The sequence below is a fragment of the Astyanax mexicanus genome, chromosome 3, assembly GCF_023375975.1.
Source record: "Astyanax mexicanus isolate ESR-SI-001 chromosome 3, AstMex3_surface, whole genome shotgun sequence".
Classification (NCBI taxonomy): domain Eukaryota; kingdom Metazoa; phylum Chordata; class Actinopteri; order Characiformes; family Acestrorhamphidae; genus Astyanax; species Astyanax mexicanus.
The window spans coordinates 43,036,325-43,058,358 of NC_064410.1; the positions used below are offsets into that span (position 1 = coordinate 43,036,325).

At 38.5% G+C, this 22,034-nt stretch overlaps 1 protein-coding gene across 4 annotated transcripts in view; it reads right to left on the reverse strand.

Annotated features, from left to right (window-relative positions):
- The window catches only part of triqk (triple QxxK/R motif containing), a 66,626-nt gene extending 46,568 nt beyond the window's left edge, over window positions 1-20,058 (reverse strand). The window contains exons 1-2 of one of the 4 annotated variants that reach the window (XM_007249364.4): window positions 19,956-20,051; window positions 5,185-5,385 (exon numbers count right to left, since the gene is read on the reverse strand). The gene's annotated coding sequence lies outside the window, so the exon portion shown is untranslated. Of the gene's footprint in view, window positions 1-5,184; window positions 5,386-19,955 lie in introns of all 4 variants that reach the window. The other 3 variants (XM_007249362.4, XM_007249361.4, XM_007249363.4) reach the window with 3 other exon arrangements.
- Window positions 20,059-22,034: the final 1,976 nt, after the last annotated feature.

A 22,034-nucleotide genomic window follows, 5' to 3' on the forward strand; every position in this document is an offset into this window, starting at 1 on the left:
TATTTAATCATCTCTGAACTAGTGTCAGTTAATAATAAGTCATTTAACAATGTTTAAAAATGTTTATTAATGTCATAAATAATACAAAAAAATATTTGTGACCCTTATTGTATTATAAAAGTTACCAGATAGTTTTTAGGTAGACATTACTGAATGAAGCCCAGTGATTGTAATAGAGATACTGATACTGAGAAACAGGGTGCTTTATGGAAACAAAACCAAAACGTTTCTTCTGTAGAATCACTCTGACTCTAAATTAACAACTGAACCTAAATTAGTGCAACAAAAAAAAAAAGTGGAAATACCTTCCAAAAAACGAGACTTCCATTTTTTTTCATTTGTAATTGCTTTGACAGAGCATGAGTGTACAATGCATTACTACTCATCTACTTTCTAGTTGTTTATAGTGATTCGCTGTGTATGCATGTGTCTGCATGTGTGTGTTTGTGTGTGTGAATGTGTGTATGGGTGTGCATGTGTGTGTTTACGTGCGTGCGTTCACAGCGCTCTCTCTGCCAACTGTTCATTTGCCAATGCGGGCGAGAAGTGAAGCGGGTGAGCTGCGGGCCAATCAGCAGCTGTGTCGCATATGCCTCCGATCGATATAAACAAACACGGCTGCCCCCGCACGAGAACACGATTGACAGGTATGATTCATCTCTTGCCACCGGAGGGCACGGGAATAATAAGCACAGATAGATCATTTCCCATTGTGGAGAGAAGCATGGAGGTTAGCGGGGGATGCGGGCAAGATCATTGGCCTCCCATGGCAGCGTGCGCGGCTCCCCACCCGGCCCAGTGCGGCGGGGGAAGATTAAAGCTGCGTGATCCCGTCACTTCTTTAATTCCCCCCGAAAAAAAGAATAAACGAGAAAAGAAAGAAGTTCCGCGCCGCCCGACTCAGCCGAGATGAACTGATGCACCAGGCTCATCAGTGCACCGGGGCCTGTACCGCTGAGAATATTCAACACTGTCAGTGGGGAGGATTCCCCCAGTGTCGAGAGGCAGCAGCGGCGCCGCACAGTTTTTTTTCTGCTTGTCTAAATAGCAGTTCATTTCTATAAATTCGGGGAAAAGAAGCCTCTCATTGGCGCGGATGCATGGGCTCTGACAGTGGCGCAGCAATGCAACAGGGAGAGCGCATTCCCAGCCATGATGAGGAGTAATGGCTCGAAACAATATTCCCCCGGGGCCTCAAATTGAAATCCGAAACTGTGATATTGTTTCATTGTGGCTCAATTTGAAATGTCAAAACGGCTCCGGTGAGGTCAACCCGCCGTGAATCCGCTGCAGACCGAGGAAAGAGACGCCACGGAGCGGGAGTCTTCCGTGGCACACTTCATTTGCACAAGCGGCTTCCCAGAGATGACTGAATGACAGCTCTGTCTTCACTATTCTGTGCGAGGAGACAGAGGCGTGCTCCCCACTGACTCTATTGTAGTGGGTGTGCTGCATGTGAAAGTTCCTCGCTAGCAGAAGAAGCTCAGGCTGTCGAGCAGTGAGTCGTCTGCTGAAGCAAAACCTCAAGGCCTTTTGTAAAGAAATGTGCACTAAATGTGAAATATTGGGATTCTGGCTCTTTTTTTCAAAATCATGTGCCCGATCTTGCATCTTGTGCAAGGCACAGCATGATGCTTAGTGTTATGTTACACCCTGTCAACAGTCTATTTTACGCCTTGCACCTGCCTGTGCCATTTAAATTGCAAAGACGCCTACAAATACATCTACACCGATGGGCCTGGTGGTCTGGAAGTGAGGTGTGTTCAGGTAAATTTCTTGTGTATTGCTATCTTGGCAATGGAAAATACAGTTGCGCCACTGACTGATTAGAACCTGGGCAACAGTTGACAGTCAAAAGTTCATTGCTACCTTGGCAACAAAGGCACATCACACACACTCAGTGCACGTACACCCCCGCTTGTTACATTACAACTTTTATATCAAGGCTAAACAAAATAGCAAATGAAATAACATTTGATGTTCATGTAAATGACCTGCTCGTGCACCTGGCCAGAAGCACTGCACCGATAAAATACCAATCTGCCAAAGTCGGAGCACGCTTGGCTCTTAAAGGGAATGACAAGTGAAGCGCTGATTGGTTTATTGTACATTACACCCAAAACACACCCCTGATTGATTAAGAGAATTAGTAAATGCCTTTTGCACATTTCAAGCCACACAGGGTGTAATTTTGTAATTTTTTGCAATACCAAAGATACCCTGACACTGACATGCCCTAAATCCAGCTGTGTGATTAATGGCTTACCTCGCTAAATTAGGGTCGCAAGGGTTTAAAAAAAAAAAAGATTTGTCCTGATTTAGTTGGAGTAATGCATTTGTTGTCCAAAGAAAGCTTTCTCCTAGATATTGGAGCATTGTTGTGAGGATTTAAAACAAGGATGTTTGATGATCACCATATCCCCAAGTCATACAAGAAGTATTGGATGAAGCACCATAATTCCACAGAACACATGTCCACTGTTCCACAGCCCAATGCTGGGGAGAGTCCTACTTTATCGGCAGTACTTCTCTGCAGAGACTAGACAAGCTATGTGTGTGTGTGTATGTGTGTGTGTGTCAGCAATGGGTGTGACTTAAAATAGCTGGTTGAATTTATTAGAAGGGGTGTATACAAACATTTGGGCAAATAATGTAGAGTTTTTGCAACTCTTTATAGTAAAGGTATATTAATTAACAGTGCTTACTACAGAAAGTCTCAACTAATTATTATTTGACATTATTAACCATTATAAAATAGCTAATGCCTCAATGTATTATTATTTATAACATTATGAAGCATTTAAATGTATTGATGTTTAATAATGTCTAGTAGTATTAATTTGTAAATAATTTAGACATTACTTAACCATTTAACAGTGTTTATTACTGTCATAAGTACTGTTATTTGTTACCCTTATTGTAAAGGGTTACTAGATCATCTATGCAATATATATATATATATATATATATATATATATATATATATATATATATATATATATATTATTATTTATTTATTTATTTATTTTTCAAATCTGAAAGTCTGTACTTCTACAATCCAGGCTGGCATTTTTCATTTCCTGTCCAGGCATGCATAATATGTACAACATTATGCATATATAACACAACAATAATAGGACTAGAATCAGACTCTTAATATCCCATTATCCTGAATAGCCTGCATGTTTTCATTAATGGGTAAATTATTGTGCAAAACTATATTTGCAATGCATTTGTTTAATGTAACAATGCCATAATTGTTCATAAATAGAAGCATAAATATTCATGTCATAAACACGAATGGGTTTTTGTGTCCATGAAGAATGGTTCTGCTACCACCACCATGCTTAACTGTTGTTCTATAGGAAGCCTTGCCCTTAGCAAGTTTTCAGCTTGACTGAATTAATAATCTACTGAATTGTATGTTTGACTACCTGTGTCGATTTAAAATGTACAAAATTACATTTAATTGCAAACAAACTTTATACACAAAATTCTTGTTTTTTTTTGTTTTTTTTTTTTAAGAAAATTAAAAGCCCAATATTGCCTCATTCCTTCATGTCTATGATGAGTAAATTTAACACTATACTTGCAGACCCCTTCTGTGAAGGACACAAGGTTGGGTCAGACATATTTAGGTCATGAAAGTGTTTTATTCTAGAGCGATGTCTTATGTCAACAAAGTTCCAGCTAACCTTAATGACAAATCTTATTCATACACAGTTAATATTGCATCTGCATTTCATCTGCAATTTAAATACAGTCACCATCTCCTTCAGTGAAGATCATTGGTTAAATTAAGCGAACGTGCCACTTAATCACGGCCTGCATTTAGATACATCTGATTAGAGGGCTGGATTTAGATCCATTCTGTAGAGCTTTTCTTTGTTCAGCTTGTCTCTGGGAGGCTGCAGATACTGTATGAAGGTTTGCGAGAAGAATAGTGAGTTTAAGTGAGTTTATGTGTTATTCCTGCAGGATGAAGCTGAGAGTACACTCAGGATTGTGCAACACACCTGCTGCGTTGCAGTAGCACAACGTAGAAGCATAGATTTAAAATGGGTGAGTCCAAACAAATGAACGAGTGCAGCACACTTGGGCAAGCTAGCGATCGATTCTTCTAAAGTCCTGGGTGATGATTTCATCATAATCCATAAAGCTATGGAAGCATTGTGCTGCAATGTATACACGTTTTTGCAATTTCTATCATCACTTCTGGTCTTGAATCGGGTTTTTCACATCCTAGAGGAGCAAAGGAAGAATTGTAAGATGTGGAAAGTGAAGGATTCTGCATTTCTTTGGCAAGTAGCCACAAATCAAACCTACATGCATCCCAGAGCTCAGAAGTAAACATCTACTGCTGGGATCTCTCTCTCTTACTCTATCTTTCTTTCTCTCTCTCTCTCTCTCTCTCTCTTACTCATTCGCATCTCACAAATGAATAAGTAAGATCACACTCGATCTAAATCTTTCAATATAGCACTGCTTTGCTGAACATCTGTATGATGCATATATTCCAGGCAGATTTGTTCTGGGAGATTCCGACAGTGAACATGGTTTATGCGTTTGAAACATGATGCATCTTGCATAATTGCTTTAAAAATGAATTTGTTGCTGCCTACTTAATGTTGTTAGCGAATCGCTCGCTAATGTGAACACATTATAAATAAAAAACGAATATATTATTTCATTGTAAATCACTGTTAACTCATGCATAATCAGATCACTTACCAACATCTATATGGACCAACAGTAGTTCCCCCTTTTCTACCCCCGCCTCCCCCTTTCAAGTTTCTTTCTGTTCTGCGGAAGCTTCGGATGCAAAACCGTAATTTATTTGTTTACTTTATTTACCAGTCATTGTCTAATGAAACCAGTCCAATTACGGTTTAATGGGACTTAATGCACACATTCTGTCTTGAAATCAGCATCTGTAATGGGTGCAATATACATATTAGACAGTTTAATTAGATGGCAGTTTAATTGTCTACATGCAGTCCTCCATTAGCAGGCCTTGGCTCCGGCGCTCAGCCAGAGAGAGGGAAGGGCTCTTGCTCACTCGTTCACTCGCTCGCTCGCTCCGTCTCCGATGGAAAAATTGGTCAGAGTCCAATTAAAAGCTTGAGAAATGCGACCTGTAGGGAAATATATAATGGAACAATAGGTCCTGGAGGCTGTACTTACAGTTGCCCTGTGCTGCTATGGTCAATTTATAGTGAGTTTTCTTTTTTTCTTCTTCTTCTTTTTTTCTCTCGCTTCACTTTTTTCACACTCAGGAACAAAAATAGGGCCGTTGGATTGTCTTTGTATAATTGTACACCCGGGCTGAGAAGGTCTGTTCCACGCTGTTCCACTTCTTGGGAAAGTGTGGAATTATCTGCACTTCTGTGATTTAAAAGAGTAAATTTATAATATCTTTATTAAAATGAATGCATTGAGTTTCATCATTTACAATTACATCAGCTACAATTGCAAGAAAAAGTATGAAAACCGTTTGGAATTACTTGGATTTCCGCATAAATTGGTCATTAAATGTGTTCTGATCTTCATCTAAGTCACAACAATAGACAAACACAGTCTGCTTAAACTAATACCACAAAAAATATATGTTTGCATGGTTTTATTGAACAGAACATGTTAACATTCACAGTGCAGGGTGGAAGATATGATTTAGTATATAATAGGTTTTTTGTGTTTATTCCTTGAAACTGAATTCTTGAACTAGTTTTACTTGCGTCTCTTATGTCATGGAGTTGCCCTGGTAGCTTACTCAAAACTTAGTGGAAAAAAAATCACTGTGCTGCACAGTTAGAACAACATATGCTCCCATCAAGACAATGGCCCATATTGTACACCCTGTGAAAGGCGCATTGCGATGCTTGTTGCTATCTCACACCCTGTCAACAGTCTACAGCACCGTTAAAGTAGCTTCTGAGTTTAGGAAAATATCTACACTGATGGGTGTGGTGGTTTGGAAGTGAGGTGGGTGTGTTCAGGTAAATATCTGGCATGTTTCTTTCTTGGTGGCAGGAAAATACAGGTGCGCCACTGTCTGATTAAAACCCTGACAACAGTCAACAGTCAGCCACCCAATCCTATATTAGACATTCAGGAACGCTGTGAGCACTGTGCACTCTCACTATGTGTACACTCCCATTTGTTAAACACAAAAAAGGATGCAATAGAGAGCGCAAACCTGACTTTTAACTCAACAATAAACAGAATAAAGGATAAAATAGCATTGCTGTTCCCTTAATTAAGCTGGGGGTGTACCTTCACAGCATGTACGCACAGGTGAGTATCCTCTGCTGAGATGCTTAAAAGTGCACACTGTTGAGATATATATATAAACGTGCCAAAGTCAGAGCGCACCTGCCTCTTAAAGGGAATGGTTACACCCAAAACACACTCATGATTAATTATAAGAAATTATTGTAAATTTCAAGCCGGGCAAATCATACTTTTTTTGCCCTCAGGATATGAAAGACACACCAACATGCCCTAAATCCTAAATACAGTATTTTAGCAAGATAATGCTAAACCACATACCGCATTTATAAAAGCAGTACATATTTGCAGAAGAAAAGTCTGAGTGCTGAACAATCTCTCACCAACATAAATCATTAAACAAACACTGAACGTAGGAAAATGTTTAACAAAACAACAGATTTATGAGGATGTTCTTACTGTTTTTTTTCTTTAGTCTTTTCTGCCTCTCACTCTTCACACGTTTCATTTCTTTGGAAAGTGTGGAATTATCTGCACTTCTCTACTTAGAGTAGAGTAAATTTATAATACCTTCATTTACATTCATCTATTCAGGTTCATCATTAAACTGTATTACAATAAGATATGAATCAGTGTAAGATATATTGTTTATCTGCTGTAAGCGGAAAAACAAAGCACTTTATTTTCCTAAAATGGATTTTTAAAAAGCTGAGACAGAAAGAAGAAGTGTGGGTCATTAATTGCGGGAACGTAAACAGGGGAAGGAGTCGTCAGGCTGTAACACTGCACAGAGGTGTTAAACAGAGCCGGTGAGTGCAATGGCTTTGGACACACATCACAGCGAGCTGGACGCGGCCGGACGGCTTGCAGAAAAAGGCCGCGCTGCATTCTCACCTTCAGAGTCAGCTTCTCCATTGCGCCATTGCATTAAATCAGAGTCTGCACGGACACGGTTCGACAGCACTGCCTCACAACCATCACAACACACGCTAAACACACCACCGCCATTAACACTGACACAGCAACTGAACTTCACAGCTCATAGAAACTGACACTACATAAATAACACTTGCTGCCACTGGTTACAGTAACTATACACTTATATTTCAGCAAGACAATGCAAAACCAAAAGATTTAACAAAAGTCTGACAAAGAAGTTCCAAGACTGTTGAGCAGCAAGAACTCTACATTAGAAAAGAATAGGACAGGATTCCTTTCAAAAATCTCTAGAACTTGATCTCCCATTAACATAAGTGGGGATGCAACACAATGGTAGACATGTCCCAGTTCCAACTTTTTCAAAAGTGTTGCGGCTATTAAGTTCGACATTCAAAACAAAAACCCTGCAACTAGTTTAGAAAGCAAGGTGGTGAAATCATAGACTGTGTGTAGCTGGACAGAGCATCGTCTCTCAAAAGTGAAGCCACCACAGGTCAGGCGCCCCCTGCTGTTCGGTTTCAGAAAGCTGTGTAACCCCACCCATCACCAAAGGTTTCAATGGCAAAACAGACAACTTTCAATCACGTTTTTTTTCTAATATACTGTAATTCTACCTCCATTATTTAAATGCAACAGCTAGTGTAACCTCTACTTTTTTTTGTAAAAGGGCTGGTTATGGGCGGGACCAATAACAGACCGTCAGCTCTGCTCCGCTCTGCAGCCTGTGACCTCAAGGCAGCCCTCAGGGGCGGAGTTATTCAAATAAGTAGACTGGTCTCCACAGTCTTTCTCTCTCCTCTGGTCTCTACTGCGCAGACTCGGGTATCAGGATCGACAACATGGCGGAAGATTTTGGCTTCATTTTCCTAGAATGAACGGGAATGGCGACACGGCGTCCATCTTTTTCTACAGTCTCTGGGTTAAATGATCTTCTACTGGGTGTCAGAACCATAGAGTCCCTCACTGTCTTCAAACGTCAACTAAAGACTCATCTTTTCAAGATGAGCTCCAAAACTGAAAGCTCCGCGTAGGTTATAGCGGGGAACTCGAAATCACGCCACTTTTCTCAGCCAATCACCAACTCCCACCTGTCCTTAAAAGACCTCCCTCATACCTGTTCTCCCCTGCTTGCAGACGCTGACATACGTTTTCACCCTCCTCCTTCCCCACCGCCTCCAGTTCGGTCCCGCCGGTTGCCCAGGGGATAGGCTCCGCCCCCGCCGTACAAGTACGGCAGGATCTGCGAGGTTCCGGACGCTGCGGACCTGGGCTTCGACGGGGCTTTCGCCAAAGACTCTATATACACTATATTCACTATTACTAATTGTCATACGTGTTTATTGGAATTAAATCTTTCTTGCTGCACTTTGTTTCTAGAGTTTTCCTGCTAGAACTAATCTTTAAAAAAAACATCAAAACATTCTAAACATTATCAAGTTTTGTGTGTCTCTTAATCCTAGTCTCTACAAACTAGCTATGTGGACATTTTAAAGTAAACAACAAAGCACTGTTGTAAGTCGCTCTGGATAAGGGCGTCTGCTAAATAGCTTAATGTAAATGTAAATGTAAATTAGTTATTGTTTTCCATGAAATGTTAACATGCCATACATACAAGATCTGAAATGTGTTCTATGTCTGATCGTGACTAAAATATGGGTCTATGAAATGTATTTATTAGCGTATATTAACATTTTACACAGATTCCCAACTTTTTTTGGTATTGAGGTTGTAGTTCACAAGTACACAAATGAAGCAATGCTACATATATCCAAATATATATTTTTAGACATTATACACACTTGAGGCCGTGCCGCACACTACTGAAATGCTTTTTTAAAGCCATAATACACTACTGGTACACAACTGGGTTACACAATCATAATACACTACTGGAAATGTTACACAATCATAATACACTAATTAGTCAATGCTACTCTCGCTACTAAAGTGCTTTCATAGTTTTAATATAATGCACAGTACCAGAACTGTGTTTATAATCATAACACACATTGTATTAGTATACTTTTATAGTTATGATACACACCTGAGACAGTGCTACACATTATAGTACCATACTTTTACATTCGTAATACACACTTGAGGCCATGCTGCCCACTACTAAAGTATTTATTCAGTCATTATACACACCTGAGGCAGTACTACACACTTCCAAAGTAGTTGTACAGTTATAATACACTAATTAGTTACACTACTACTTTAGCTACACTCACTATTGAAGTGCATTCACCGTTTTATAATATACTGTAATACACACGACCAGAAGAGTGTTTCTAATTGTAACACATACAGTACAGGCCAAAAGTTTGGACACACCTTCTCATTCAATGCGTTTTCTTTATTTTCATGACTATTTACATTGTAGATTCTCACTGAAGGCATCAAAAAACTATGAATGAACACATGTGGAGTTTTATGTACTTAACAAAAAATGACCTGGCCAGGATGGTTTGGGGTGAGCTGGACCATAGAGTGAAGGCAAAGGGGCCAACAAGAGCTAAACATCCTCTGGGAACTCCTTCAAGACTGTTGGAAAATCATTTCAGGTAACTACCTCTTGAAGCTCATTGAGAGAATGATGCCAAGAGTGTGCAAAGCAGCAATCAGAGCAAAGGGTGGCTATTTTGAAGAAACTAGAACATATTTTGTTTATATATATAAATATTTTTTGTTAAGTACGTAACTCCACATGTGTTCATTCATAGTTTTGATGCCTTCAGTGAGAATCTACAATGTAAATAGTCATGAAAATAAAGAGGCCTGTACTGTACATTGTATTAAGGTGCTTTTACAGTTATGATACACACCTGAGGCAGTGCTACACACACCCCTAGAGTGTTTTTACAGTCGTAATACACACTACTACAAGGGTGTTTGAAACGCACACATTATACTAAAGTACTTTTACAGTCAAAATACACACCTGAGGCAGTGCTACACATTATACTAAAGTACATTTACAGTCAAAATACACACCTGAGGCAGTGCTACACACACCCCTAGAGTGTTTTTACACTCATAATTAAAACTCCTTAAGTGAATTTACAGTCATTATACAAATCTAAGGCAATGCTACACACTATCAAACAATAATAATACCGCTATCATACATTCTTCAGGCAGTACTACACTGCACACTACAGCAATGTCTTGTGTACACCCATAACCAAATCTGTTATATACATCTGAATGTAAAGTTACATCACCGTTACTATTTCTATCAGAATTATTTCAGTTACACTTATAAGAGAGCTCGAACTCATCCAATCTTTTTTTTACTGGTTGCCAAGGCCTTCTTGTCTCGGAATGATTTAATTTATTATTCCAGTGTCAGAGATGTCACGATTCAGGCTCGGAGACTAATTAAGCTGACATTTCCATGCACACACACACACTATCATTAATTACTGTAGCGATGTAGAAGCGGGCCAGAGACTCTCGCACACTCGGGCTGCCATCACTTACTCTTGTGGCCAGTGATGTCAGGCACAAATTGACTTTCCATGTGCACCGTGGTCAGCCGTCGTTTTCCAGAACAATCCGCAGGGATCCATACAGACTCGACGCTTCTGTGCCCAGTCTTAAACCGGCCTGCTGCATGCCCTGAGATAAAAGACATAACCAGGCTGGATTCACATGGACGAATTCGCTTTTCTTCGCTGTCTAAGTCGACGGAAGGACGTGGAATTAATCCACGCTGAATGGAAATGTTAGAATCACTATATTTGGTTTTGTCATCAGGCTTCTTTTTTTTCCAAGCCGTAAAGCTTGTGGGCAAAAAACATATTTCCATGGTAAGATGAACACCGCCAGCCTGTTATTATAATCAGAAACAGCAAAGAATGAAAGACACCTTTATGAACTTATGCAATGCAGCGTCGTGCTAAAAAATCAGCTCGTGCTAATGACTCAATCTTTTTCATGTAAAAAGAGGAGGTTAGTGGTTTTATGTCGACTCTTCTATTCTGGCACCAGTTAAAAGGCCCACGGTGCTGCTTTTGGTTTATCTCAGCATGATATAAGGTACCGCACGCTGCGTCCTGGGTTTGTTTTTGAAAACGTGGGCCAGAATCCTCCAGCTCTTTGATTAAATCCACTTGTCCTCAAAACCTGGGAGATATTCCACGTAAAAAAAAAAAAAAAAAAACGTTCTCGACATCAGAGACAGCTAATTGGCCCTGAGCTGGAAGGATTGGTTCAATCATCCTCCGACCGTATAATTAGTAATTAGATTGGGATTAAAGTCAACTCGTAGAGGAAGAGTGTGGCCAATTCAAATCAGCATATGAAATGTGATTAAATTAATGGGAAAAAAATTGAAATATTAATGTTCAGATTTGCAGCCGGGTCCCAGGTCATGGCCATCAGTCGTGAGCTGTTTGAACTCTTCTTAATTGCCGACTCGGAGGGAATCAGGGAGGAGAGGGGTGTGGGATGCCTCTCCTGTGCAGAGACTCCTTTTGGTGCACACACACACACACACACACACACATTCTTTCTCTGTTTGGCAGAAACGGTCTGTAATTGTGCCAATGTTGACCACAATAGCTTTCCTTGGCTTGGCTTTTCCACAGCTTAACAAATCCAACACCTCACACCTGATTACAGCATTTAGACAGCGCTGTTCTCGCCGCTCGTTTGGCCAAGATCGAGCTCTGTCCTTTCTAATGACAAAGCAGAGAAAGCCCCAAGGAACTGCAGATTAGCTCTGAAGATTGGAACATATTCAGATGAAAGATTTCAAATCTAGAGTTCACCTTGGTCCCCAACAGACAGCCATTTCAAAGGGCTGGCAAGGTCAGAACACACCACTCTCTGAAACGGCCAGAGGCTATTTAGCAGAGACTGATACTGAGTCTGTGTGGGGGACGAGGTACCGAGTCCCTTTGATTGAAACAGTAGGGGAGCTTGTCAATGTACAATCAGCCTCTCTTTGACTATTTCACTCTCATATCAAGTTCCTGTCAAACACTGGCTCCGGCTCAGGCTGAAAGTTTAATTTTCCATGAAATGAAAATGTGCTATTGGTGCTCGGAAAGGATTAATTCTTAACTTTATAACTATCATTAACATATGCAGCCTGAATTGAATTAATACGTGGCTTTGATATGTGAAACTCTTCAAAGTTCAGCTGACAACCATAAATTTCAGAATTGCTGAAAGGTATTGCTTATAGCATATTAAGGATATTAGGATATTAAAATAACATTTTTTATTTCATTAAGGCACTGAAATAAAACCTTGTTTTTTTTATACCATTAAGAATACAGAGCTAAAAGATCAACACCAGAGCCACGAAACACCGGGCAATACTCTAGCCGGCTGTGGATTTTGAATGTTTCATTAATCCGCAGTATGTAGTTATCTAATATAATCTCTAAGACACAGAAATCTGAAGAGTAGATTCAGTAAGATTCCCTGGATATTCTTTATACTGAGGGATGGATGATATACATTGATCAAAAAACCCAAACCAGTGGACCCAGAAGGAAGTGTCTGATTGTAATGCTATTCGGAAAGAAGCTAAAGGTAACCAGGAACTTATAAATAAAAAAACAAAATGTAATCAGAAGTGGGTGATGTTAATTGAGCTACACAAACAGAAGTACAGTAGTGTGTAATGCATGACCTGCTGCCATTCTGTTTTGTCTGGGTATGTCACATATCCAGAGAGCCTGGTGTCATGGTGTGGGGTGTAATTGATCTTCATCACAGGCAGTTTGAGAGCCCAATGTTAAGATCCTACAAATAGTGTCTCAACGTCTTCTGAACACACTCTGTTCCAGTGTATTCTAGTTTTCTTTCCCCCATTTTTCCGAGCTGGGAATAACATCACAACTGAGTTAACCAACAGACAATTGTACACTATTTTAAAACATTAGTAAAAATAAAAGTTAGTTATAGACTTTATTGATTACCTCAGTTAGTTTCACAATCATTTTATGGTGTTTTATGATGCATCCAACCAAGATATATCTTATTTTATTTGGTCTTGTTTTAGGTTAGCATTGTTAGCGATACTTGTTGATAACAGTGCTTTACACGTATCTTGTCTGTCCATGAAAACATGTCCAAAGATAGAAGTTGGCTGTACAGTGTATACTGTACAGTTAATAACACACAAATAGATGAGAGTATTTAAAAAATGCTGTATAAAAATACTGCTTTTAGTACTGTTAGTGTCTGGTGCAGCCATTTTGGATTGTGAACGCAGGGTTGGTGAGGCTCTTCTGACATTCCAAACAGGAAATTAGAGTTGTGGAGATGTTTCCAGGTCAAACAGAACCCAGCAGCTTTAGGAACTTTGCTGTATATGCTGCTGTAACTACAGTGCAGTGCAGGCTAAAAACTTTTTTGTTCAGTCTTGATCACTCACTCACTCATGTTTAGCAGGCCGGAGATTATCCACAGTGTGCTATTAGCTAGGGCAGAGCGATTTATGAAAAATTAATAAATAAATTATATTTAGAATCTCTCAATGATGTTTCTTTGTCTTATTCTGTTAATACTTTTTAAAAAATCCTGTTCATATTTTTTTGTACAGTGTATGTTCTCTCGGGTGTTTCGTCACATGACTGTGCCTTATTTATTTTTCAATGCAAACATTTGCCTTCATTTCTCAAAAAAAGAAATAATAATATATTTCTCCTAAAAAAGAGAGAAATGGTTGATATAGAAAGTTTTTCTTTGGAAGGGCCCAATAATTAAGGTAAAATGTTGAATTAATCTTAATATAAATCTGAGGACATGCCACCAAGCACTACTACTAGTATTTAATATGTTACTGTTGCACATTTTTACTTGTTCATTTTAAATATCGTTTTCATAATAGGCTTTTTTATTTGTTTGTTTCGGTCTCTCTCACTCCGACATTATTAATTAGCTTATTGATGTATTGCATGAATGAAAAGAGCCTCTGCGTAACTCTGTACGTTGTAATGTTACTGGTGAGGTTCACAGCACTTTCAGCTGATACGCTGATAGTTTCAGTGCACGCTTGTCTGAAGCTGACTGCCTAAATGGTCTCAGTGGGGAGCGTAATGTGTGCACTCTGGGTTAGCATGGCTACATCCACTGCATCCTGATCACTACATCCAGCCACTTCCCTTCTACTCTTCCTTTGTTTGGCCTCAGTGTGCATCACAGCAACAACTCACTCAGCACCCTGCCCAGCCGGGAGAACACAGCTAACACAAAACAACATGCTAACTGCATTCACCCTGAAAAAAGGGCTGGCAGTGAGGGTACATCTATATCTGCTGAGAAAATCTGAATTGAGGATTACCAGATGACTATATATGATCGCCACAGAGCACAGCATGATAAATTGTTGAAGAAATAGTAGACATTTAATTTAAATGTTATTTCAAATGTATTTTATTTGTAAATTGTAAGTTGTCAGTATTACTACATATCCAGTTTACCATTTCCAGACTATTGGTGCAACATAATCCACTGTTAAAAAGGCTGTTAGCTATCTGCAAGCTATTGTTGTCAATAATTCCTCTACTGGACCCTGATTCCTAACAAAAGTAGTTTGATGAAATGCTAAAAAGTGTTCTCTGTACTTTGGCAAAGACAATCATCTATAACATAATCTCCATCATAGGAAAAACAGGCTACAAACCGTGTAGACATTTGTGGGCTTTCTTCTCTACGTATACCGCTCTGGGAAAAAAGAGACCACTTAAAAATTATGAGTTTCTTTGATTTTACCAAATTGAAAACCTCTGGAATATAATCAGGAGGAAGATGGATGATCACAAGCCATCAAACCAAGCTATACTGCTTGAATTTTTGCACCAGGAGTGGCATAAAGTTATCCAAAAGTAGTGTGTAAGACTGGTGGAGGAGAACATGGTAGGATGCATGAAAACTGTGATTTTAAACCAGGGTTATTCCACCAAATATTGAATATTGAACTCTTAAAACTTTATGAATATGAACTTTTCATTGCATTATTCGAGGTCTCAGAGCTCTGCATCTTTTTTGTTATTTCAGCCATTTCTCATTTTCTGCAAATAAATGCTCTAAATGACAATATTTTCTTTTTTGGAATTTGGGAGAAATGTTGTCTGTAGTTTATAGAATAAAACAACAATGTTTATTTTACTTAAACATATACCTTTATATAGCAAAATCAGAGAAACTGAAGTAATCTCTTAATTTCTTTCCCGAGCTGTATTTAACCAACATTTTAAAGGGCTCTCAAAACCCATTCTAAAATCATTAATGCTTTATCATCCACAAACTTGCAAGCTATCTAGATGTTTGTATTTGTATATCTTTTCAACAAAACAGCAAAAAAAAATGTTTTTTATAATTATTTAATCTGCTGATTGAAAGGCTATATTTAAAGTAACTACTCTACAATTCCATAATGAAGTAGATCCTTAGTGATTTCCTGTGTGTCCATTGGTCAGTTTCACACAAAACATAGCCTAACATAAGAATCCACCAATAACAGACGAGAGGCAGTTGATTGACACAAAATCCACCAGTTAGACACAGCAAGAGACAGAAACAGCTCACCACTTTTGACATAAAAAAAAAAATACACCACGTCCCTTCAGGGGCTCCATAACCAGGAGTTTTCAGGAAGGAAGATTTTTTATGGTACAGTCTATAATACAGTGCTTATTTTTGCTAAAGTTTCAGACGAAACCTCACACTGAAATATACTGTAGTTAACATTAACTAACATGGCTAGCTAACAACATTATTTTACTGTGGAACATATGCCAGTTTAAACTATACCTTGCTAGCTATTATTATCTGGTGCTCACCACTTACTCTCTGGTGCTCACCACTTAGTAATTGGTGAGTACCACTTACTATCTGATGCTCACCACTTAGTATGTGGTGCTCACCACTTTTGATGTAAAAAAAACAAATACACCACGTCCCTTCAGAGGCTTCGTAACCAGGAGTTTTCAGAAGGGAAGCTTTTTTATGGTACAGTCTATAATATAGTGTTTATTTTTGCCAAAATTTCAGACTAAACCTTGTAAGTTTCACACTGAAATATACTGTAGTTAACATTAGCTAACCTGGCTAGCTAACGGCATTATTTCACTGTGAAACATATGCCAGTTTAAACTATAGCTTGCTAGCTACTATTATCTGGTGCTCACCACTTAGTAATTAGTGAGCACTGCTTACTATCTGGTGCTTACGACTAAGTATGTGGTGCTCATCGCTTTTGAAGTTAAAAAAATAATATACCATATTCCTTTAGGGGCTCCGTAACCAGGAGTTTTCAGGAAGGAAGATTTTTTATGGTACAGTCTATAATACAGTGTTTATTTTTGCCAAAATTTCAGGCGAAACCATGTAATTTAAATTTCACAAGATCACAGCTGAGACATTTATTTACAAAATATGCAGTTTTGGTAATTCGGTCATTCTGCAGCTGTGCAAATTCTGTATCTGGAGCTCCGTAAGAAGCCCACAGTTTCCCATAAGCACTTACTCTCTGGTGCTTATGACTTAGTAATTGGTGAGCACCAGATAGTAAAGTGTTCACCACTTTTGATGTAAAAAAATATATATACACCACGTATATATATATATATATATACACCACCAAGTTTTCTGGAAGGAATCTTTTTTTTATTGTACAGTCTATAATATATTGTTTATTTTTGCCAAATTTTCAGACTAAACCTTTGAACCTTGAATTTCACAAGATCTCAGCTGAGACATTTATTTACAAAATATGCAGTTTTGGAAATTTGGTAATTCTGCAGCTGTGTGAATTCTGTATCTGGAGCTCCGTAAGAAGCCCACAGATCCCCATAGCTCATGCGCTGGTTGTCCGAGGGGCCACGGAGAGAGAGCGGGATGCACTTGGCACAGGCAGTGCTGATGTTTAATTAATGAGGGAGAGTGATGGTGAAGAAAACTGGAGGGACCTGATCACTCAGCACATTAAAATGCATGATTCCGGGGAGTTATGTGCAGACAAAGACGAGGTAAATAAATATAGAAACCAGCTTTATGAAATATTAAAGTCAAAACAAACAATGAATGGAACGGAGGGATTTGGCAGTGGCCAAGTCTGCCCGGGGGGTACGTTTTCAAAGGCGATGAGAGCTGCATCGAGTGCCGTCTCGGAGCCATTACTTAGTACCGAGAATGAGAGCAATTTCAGGCATTGGAGAGGGCCTACTGCGCAGCGTGTGAGAATAAACATTTCTCTTAGATCACAGGTTTTCCTCCTGCGTGGAGAGAGCCATGTGTTTTATTCTTTACTCGCTGCCTGCTATGCCACGGATGAACAGCATGCGTATTAAATTTGATCTCACTGCTCGAGCTTAATTTATGAATGGAAGCCTTGCAGCGTGATGCTGAATGCAGGTTGAAGAGAAGAAAACATTTCTCCAAATTGGCCTGTGATTGATATGCGACGAACTGGGCCATTAGCTTCCTTCTTGTTGTGTACAAGGAAAATAAAACATGTAATTTTATGTTGCGTGTGTACACTGTATGTTTAGACCTATTGAGCAGCCATAGTTTGATTCTTTACTGTGTAAATTAACCCCTGGGGTCCTCTCCTGTTCAGTCTTAGTGGATAGTGGCAGAGTAAGTCAGTGACCTGTTTATTGCTGTAGTTCCCTAGAATCTAACCCAGTAACTAGCAGACTCGAAATGGCACTGTGTGCCTAATATGTCAATAAAAAGCATGTAAATAAATGTGTAAAAGTTTTTTTTTTAGTGTTGTTTAAAGCAGGGGTCCCTAACCTTTTGCAACTTACTGTGCATTTATCCCACCACAAAAAAATCAGCCCATGCAAAATTAAATCTACAGTTTCAAATATAAATATTTATATAACAGTTGATGTAGCTTATAGAATTTATTCGCTTGAATTTCCTCAGGATCTCTTGTTGGGTTACAGCTTGTTTTTAAACACTTATCTAAGATAGGTAAAACTCATACAATAGGAAATACACATAAAAATATTTCACTCAGACTCAGACATTAATATTGATGTAACTAGCTTGCTAATGTGACTGTACTATGCCAGACAAATTAAAGAGCTTGACCTAAATATAATGTTTTTTTTTATATTACAAATAACTTACATAATATCTCTCACATCCTAAAATTATTTTTTTCAATATATATGTATATTGAATGGACCTTATTTTGGTTTTGGCCAATGGACCCCTAGCATTGCCACTAGGGGTTCGATGCTGCAGCCCAAAGGTTGAAAACCACTAGTTAGTTTTGACCACATACGTGGTCTCATTCGAGACTGATTTTCCACAGATAATGCTAGGACATCACTTCCACTAACGTCACTAACAATCACTGGGCAGACAACAGAAATAATATTTGGAAATATAGTGCAAAATATATGTTATAATCGTAAGCGTATATGGGTGGAGTTTGCCAAGCGGTACTGGGATTTTAACTGGGACCGTGTGCTTTGGTCAGATGAAACTAAGATAGAGCTTTTTGGCAACAAACACTCTAAGTGAGTCTGAAGTAACATTAAGGATGAGTACGCAGAAAAACACCTCATCACGACTATTAAGTATGGGCCAGGATTGGTGATGCTGTGGACCTGTTTCTCCTCTAAAGGAACTGGGAACCTTGTAAGGATACATGGGATCATTATCATGAAATCATGAAAAGGACATTATGAATCAGAATCTGGTGATCTCTGCCCGAAAGCTGAAGATTGGTTATCACTGGGTCTTTCAGCAAGATAATGACCCTAAACATGTGGCCAAATCTATTTAAAAAAGGCACAAAATCAAGCTCCTCTCATGACCAGCTCAGTCCCCAGACCTCAAACCACAATAGAAAACCTGTATAGTGAGCTAAAGAGAAAAGTGCATAGGAGAAGACCCAGGACTCTAGATGATTTAGAGAGGTTGTGCAAAGAGAAATAGTCAAACATCCCTCTTTCTATATTCTTCCATCTTATGAAAGTTATGGGAGCAGATTAAGTGTTGTCTTCTTGGCAAAAGGAGGTGCCAATAATTGTGGCACACATGATTTAGTTTTTCCTTGGACTTCTAGGTCCTCTATTGCTTATGTACCTCATTATTGTAAGTCGCTTTGGATAAAAGCATCCATTAAATGGTATGTAATGTAATATAATGTGATGTAAAAACAATATTAAATTTGTTAATTTATTTATTAAGCCTTTGTGTTGGCCTCTATGTGAAGTACATTATTTTTACTCAACCTGGACTATATCTAAGCACTTAAAAGCCATCAAACTTAACACTACTCCACTAATGTTTATCACTGCTTGTGGGAGAGATAGATTTTGTCAAACTTATAGTAAATACAGCTGTGGAAAAATGCAGAGCTTTTAGACCTCAAATAATGCAAAGAAAACAAGTTCAGAGTTCAGAAATCAATATTTGGTGGAATAACCCTGGTTTTTAATCACAGTTTTATGCATCTTGGCATGTTCTCCTCCACCAATCTGACACACTGCTTTTGGACAACTTTAACTTTGATAAATTAATTTAACAATTTAACAATTTGATAAAATAATTAAAAAAAAAAATCATAATTTTTAAGTAGTCTCTTATTTTTTTGGTCATCCAGTAAAGGCTAGCTTGGTCAGCTTGAACATGCTTGTAGGCCAGCTATCAAACTATCAAACATAAATATACAAAGTTACAAATCTTAAACAGCTGTCCAGACCTTTTTCAAATGTAATAAAATCCAATAAATCCAAAGTATCTAAAGAGGCTTTCCTCTCAGTGCAGGTAAGAGAACATTTGCAGTGAACTATGGTTCATACCTGTTACAGTTCTTCTGCAGTGTTTGATGTGGCTCTGGTCTGGATCAAGAGGAGCCAGAGGGTGTGAGATGAAGAGGAATGAAACAGGAACAGACTGGCAAAATAAGCTTCACTCAGAGGGGGAAGGTGAAACACTAGAATTCTGATTGGTTTGTATGTGCAGGCAGGTCTCTCTGACCTGCACAATGTCAAAACACAGTGATATCAGACCACTAAACAAACAATTCCTGACTCGATTCATGTGACCCAGCTGATGAGACTTTACCCCTCGCAATGTGTGAGCAACACTAGGTCAAACCATACAAACACTGGTCAGAGAATATAGGTAAAGAAAGCTCACCTTTTTGTTCCCACAGCTTATGATGGGTAAACTTGGGCATTTGTTGGCTTTTACTATATATATTTTCCTATCACACCAGCCATATGTTGCTGCCCAGCTCTTTAATGCTTTGTGTGTTCTAAGAAAGCACAATCAAAATATAGATATATAGATATATATATATAGATATATATATATAGATATATAGATATATATAGATTACTATAATTATCCCTAAAACAATCCAGAAGAGTTCTGTTTTTCCAGACATCCCATCACATGATCTCACTTTCAGATTTGTATTACTAACCCTTGTGTGGTGTTCGGGTCTGTGGGACCCGTTTTCATTTTTCATCAAATGATACAAAAAAATATATTTTTTCTAACTCAAACTGATTGGCATTGGCTCATTTTTTTGTGAAAAACATACATCAAAACACATTTTCGATAAACACATACTGTACAACCACCCCCCCCCCCCACACACACACACACACATTTATATTACATACAGTATGTTTGGCCAAGGGCTAATAAACATTGCTTCATTTGTAAATTTGAAACTAAATAAATTTTCTACACATATCTTGAGTTTAATTCATTTTCTTTTACATTTTATAAAAAAAGAGTAGCACTTTTTAAAAGAAATGTAACATAAGAAAGGTAAAGGGCAAATATTAACCATGTAAGTCGTTTATATTGCTTGCAATTTAGGTGAAGCAAGCATGTGTAAAGCATTTTAATGTAAAATTGCTTAATTTTGCTGAATTAAATACAAGTAACAAAGTAAACGAGTAACAAAAATATGAACACCACACAAGGGTTAAATATAGAATGGAGTAATTTATACAATTTTAAACAAGCATGACTGAAACCATGGTATCATATCAGCTTATTGTTGAAATTTTCTGTTCAACCTAAAATTACAAGCAAAGCAATTCTAAGGACCAATATATTTTATATTGAACATATTTTCAGGAAATATGCTTAAGCACTGGCAAGTTTCTGCACTAGCATCTTCTGACAGCAGTGCTTCAACTAAAGTGTTCTTATTTTAATTGTCTGTTACAGACAAGTTTTATACGTATATAAGTCCCTAGTCCTATTTTCACATGTCGGGTTGCCAGTTAGGGAACACAGTAGCAGGTAAACCTCAGCTACAGCCTTCTTCAAAAACGCTCCACGACCATGGCTAATGCTGTCATGCTACAACATACACCATGCAGTCACAATAGCAAAAACAAAAGTCTACCTCTGCAGCAGACAGCATGGCAGAAATATTAGATTTAGCACTGATTATGGGCATTATATGATATGATGATGCAAAAGTTCTTAAAAATCGATTTGTGCTCATTCGTGTAGTTTCAAGGTACCTGGCAACCAATTTAATCTTTGAAACTGGGGATGATAGACAGGGCCAGACAGCTTTCTACCGTGTTTTCAAATATGACAGCATTTTAAAACACTGTAGCTGTCAGGCTGGGGTGCAGGGTAGACGAGGAGGCGGACGCAAATTGCAAACAACAGGGGATTTAATAACAAAAATACAAAATAAACATGGAATTGACTGAAAACAGGACTGGGAAAACTCGGGAAAACATGGAACACTGACAGACGAAAAACGTACAAGGATCGACACCGGGGAAATGAAACACGGACCTTAAATAGAGGTGCACACACACAGGAAACATGAAACACCTGGGACGAAGGGGCGGAGTTACAGAAGAACACAGGTGAGTGGAAAAACACAGGTAGAACAC